The sequence below is a fragment of the Falco punctatus genome (assembly GCF_963210335.1).
Source record: "Falco punctatus genome assembly, chromosome: 10".
Classification (NCBI taxonomy): Eukaryota; Metazoa; Chordata; class Aves; order Falconiformes; family Falconidae; genus Falco; species Falco punctatus.
In genome coordinates, this window is record NC_137590.1 from 22,608,288 (window position 1) to 22,612,730 (window position 4,443).

The window sequence follows — 4,443 nt, forward strand, 5'->3', positions numbered from 1 at the left end:
TCAGATGACCCCTGAGTCCAAGATTTTGGGTAAAGTTGACCTCTAGTAACCCCATATACTAATTGGTGTCCTCAGATGACCCCTGAGTCCAAGATTTTGGGTAAAGTTGACCTCTAGTAACCCCGTATGCTAATTGGTGTCCTCAGATGACCCCCTGAGTCCAAGATTTTGGGTAAAGTTGACCTCTAGTAACCCTGGTTACTTGAGGTGAAACTGGGGTTATTCGAGGTCAAACTGAGGCCCCCGGGGTTACGAGAGGTCAAATTGAGTTTACTTGAGGTCAAACCAAGGCCCCCGGGGTTATTAGAGGTCAAACTGAGGCCCCCGGGGTTACTAGAGGTCAAACTGCCTCTTTGGGGAGCATGCTGGGGTCATTTGAGGACACCAATTAGCATATGGGGTTACTAGAGGTCAACTTTACCCAAAATCTTGGGCTCAGGGGTCATCTGAGGACACCAATTAGTATATGGAGTTACATGAGATGGCCAATTAACATATTGTGTCCCCAGATGACTCCTGAGCATAAATTTTTTGGGTAAAGTTTGCTGCAGGCATCTCCCTATGCCAACTGCCAGCCTCAGGGAACCGCGCGTGGTAGCTGATGCCCTGGGCTGGTCCCATGTTCTACTTGTTGACCTGCGCTGCCCTCAGACTATGCTGTGTGTGACTTTGGGGTCACTATGTTGGCTCCCCAAGCTCATCTCCAGTCACCCATGCACCAAATGTAGCTCTGACCCATCCCTTCAAGTGTGTGTTGCTCAGAGGTCTCCTGAGAGGTCCCAATGAGCCCCTAGGGTCCCCAGAAGTCACTGGGGGACCAAAAGTGCTTCAGGACATCCACTGAGGTCCTCTTGGTACCCAAAATTACTTTTGGGCTCCCCTGGGGCTTAAGAATTAGGCTCTATGATCATCTGGCATTCTCCGCTTGTCTCCTTATGATCATTTGAGGTTTACCAAGGTACCCGTTATGTCCCTTGGTGTCACCCAAGGTCAATTCCTGCTGAAGCGTAACACTTCAGCAACCGTCAGATGCTGCCGGTGCCAGTTGACAGGAGTTGGACAGGGATGAAACCACTTGGAGATTTGGGTTTCATACCAGAGGGCAGCTTTCAGGCAGGACCTTTTGAAGGGAGCAGACGAAGAGAAGGAAGGGTGACTGCCAGGGACCTTCCCCACTGCTTCTCCTGACTGAAAGCACAGTTTAACAAAAGCATAATGTCAAAAATTGAAAACGGGTATCAGCGCTTTTTTATTTCAGGAGAGAAGGGTAAGAGGCGGCTTGTTTTCCTAAGAAAACTTGTTATGAGGTAGATAACGGAAAGCACCTTCCATCTGCACAACCTCTTGACATCATAAAGAATCTATAAAGCTTTTGCAGAGTCTCGGTCCCTGAAGGACGCCCATTTCATCCAGTCCATCACCTTTCACCACAGCACCCTTCTTCTCTGGGCCTCTTCTCAGTCATTGCGTGAGTCCATTCAGCTCCCTGTCGTTAATTTTCTGGTTTTGGCTACTAAATCCAGTTAATGGCACCTTACTCAGCGGTTGCCTTTTAGGAGGAAGCTACAAAGAGAGTACATTTCCTGATACCCATGCATATTGCTGGAGGGGCAGCATCATCTGCCTGGAGACTCTCTGCCTTTCATAAACACTTGGGCCCCTTGTGGCAGACCCCTGGAGTTCATTAAAGCTGGATTCATCTTTGCTTCAAGTATTTGGAGATAAATCGCACCAGCTCTCATAAAAAAAAAAAAAAAAAAAAAAAAAAAAGAGAGAGAGAGAGACAAAAAAATGAAAACAGTGAGGGGATTAGATGGGAAAAAACACCATCATGCAAATTATTCCAAGGGGGTGGGGGGAGGGAGGGATACTGGCTACAGGGAAGTAAATCAAACAATGCAAAGTCCAATGCTGGTTCCAAATGCCCAGCCTTTGAACAGCACTAATTAAAGCCAAAGGAGCTCGCTTTCCAGCTTTTCCCTCCTTGCGTTTTTGGTGAGCCACATCCTGCTGGCATGAGGCTACACAGAGCATGGAGACAACAAAAATCTCACATCCAAGACAACCCAGCTTCTATCAGCTACCAAGATACAAGTGAAGATGCTTCCATTTTGTCTTTGCTGTTAAACCTGTTGAAAAACCAGAACAAGACCGTAAGCAGCCAGCAGAACCCCAGGGAGTCCCCGTGCCCCGCAGGGCAGGGGAGCCAGGGCAGCACCATCAGGCCAGGCACCATCCCACACCATCCACAAGCATTAAGGAGGCACAACCTTACTAAAGACAATAGTGTTGCAGCACTTTTCAGCCATCTTTTAGGGGATGACTAGTCCCATAAATTGTAGTATGCTTGGCCATGCCCTGCAAAGAAATGTACCACCGGCCAGATCCTGCTCCTTCAAACCAATGGCAGAGCACATACAGGCACTGCTGCAACCAGGGACGTGACCATTGTTAAAAAACATCATCAGTTTCAGTCCCCACTCTGTATTTAATAGCCTTGCTCATCCTATTGCTCATCAGAAAAAAAACCAAAGCAAAACATTCTGGTGCAACTCCAACAAAATCAGTGATCAGAGCTGAGCACCAGATGGTGACCATGAACTTCATGATTCTACCAGACACTTCAGAATGCAATATGCAGGAAAGCAAATACCAAGTAAACTGTGGGCAAGCTAGGTAATACCAGTGGCATTGTTGATTGAAAATGTTGTTTGGGCCTTTACCTCAACAGTTTAGTTTCAGGGCAGACTGCTTTTCATTACCATTTTAAATAGACATTAACACTGTAGTTAATAACTTTCATGGTATTTTTACCCTCAGCAACTTTGTTATTTATCCTTAAATTACAAATGTTCTGCTTTTTTCCCTGGCATCTTATTCATATGGGGGCTTTTGGGGTTATCTTGCTAGAAATTTATAATAAAACATCCAGGAGAACTATGTACTCGTGAAAGAAAAAAGCAATGAAACTGTAACCGAACACCTATCTGGTCAGCAGGAGATCAGAAATCATGTTCAGCTCTCAGCAACCTGCCTGTCAGCCTGGGATGTTGCTGTAAAATCCATGCAGTTTACGCTGCCTTCGCACGGATGCCTCAAGCCAGGTGTATGGGCATTTGTGCGTGTAGTTTGTGCTGGGGCGGGGGAATTACCTGACATACTGCAGCTGCAGAACCTTTTCCAGCAGGAGAAGTTACATGTTGCTTGAATAACAAGTATCCAAGAGTAAATGTCCTTTTGAAATGTCCTGATGGCTCACTAGCACCACACAGCAAGAGCCCATTGCCTTCTGGAGCTTAGCAGTGCCGCCCTGTCCATGCCCGCACGGGCACTTACGCGAGCTGGGAATGAATTAAGACAGATCACCCTAAACATAATACATTCTCTACTGGTTCGTGTTTATTCAACAGATAGAGACAAGTAGATGATGTGACCTATATACTCTGGGTATAGATTTCTCATCTTACTGAAATTTAATGTTTTGGTAATCCTAGCTGCTCCTTCGGGACTCTGGGCTTAGCCTGTGTTGATATCTCAGCTTGCAGGAGCTGGGGCCTAAAATTTATTCCTCAGATAAAACCTTATGGAAATTGCAAGACTGAAGGAAGACGCCTGGAAATAAGTGGTGGTAGAAGATACATTGAAAAGCAAATTCAGCAGGTTACTTGTAGGGAAGTCATAGTTACTCAGCCTTGTGAAAGGAGGAGCACTCGTTGAAGAAGCAGAGTGCAGCACTCTCTTATTTAGAGGTATTGGTTGACTGAAGTGGGAATATTCAAAACAGATTTTTCCCCTGTTGAACAAGTACCAGGTGCTGCCTTAGAAAGTGCAAGAGAGCTGGTACAGCTGGTTCCCTTCCTTGCTATGGCCTCAGCCTCGTCTCAGAGCACCCCAAAAGCTGCTCTAGGCTCTGCTGTCTGGAAAAACATCCCCAAGGATGAGAACTGGTGATGGCGACTCCAGTAACACACCCATCTCCTCTCCTGCCTTGATATGACTCCAGAAGAATTTTCTTATGAATGTGGGATGCCTTTTAGATCTATGAAGAGTATTTTAATATGGCAAAATTCAGTCACACCATGGCATCTGCAACTCGAAAAATAGCTAGTTCTCCCTCTCTGCCACTTCTGCACCAATAAAGCTACTACTCAACCTTTGGCATTTATTCAAAGAGCAGCAAAACTTGTTGGGAGTCAGGAGTTATTAAATGATAAAAGGCTAAACAGAATGCATGTGACTAAGTAAGGTCTAAATGAGATAGCAGCATCTAAAAATACATCAAAGAGAGAAGATTAGAAAGAACTGAGTGATATAAAAAAAACAGTGAGGCATTGGTTTTGGAGCAGAAAACCTTTCTGACCAAAAAAAAAAAAAAAAAAAAAAAAAAAGTATCAGTGTACAGACTGGATCCTAGAGGACATGCTGGCAGCCCATTGACAGAGA

The 4,443-nt window shown here is 45.4% G+C and overlaps 1 long non-coding RNA gene across 1 annotated transcript; it reads right to left on the reverse strand.

The window, feature by feature from the left end:
• Window positions 1–255: 255 nt before the first annotated feature.
• Window positions 256–4,437, reverse strand: LOC308070842. Its single transcript, XR_013930881.1, has 2 exons — window positions 1,967–4,437; window positions 256–1,735 (listed from the first exon to the last, which is right to left on the reverse strand). It is a non-coding gene; the product is annotated as an uncharacterized lncRNA (long non-coding RNA).
• Between the last annotated feature and the right edge of the window lie 6 nt (window positions 4,438–4,443).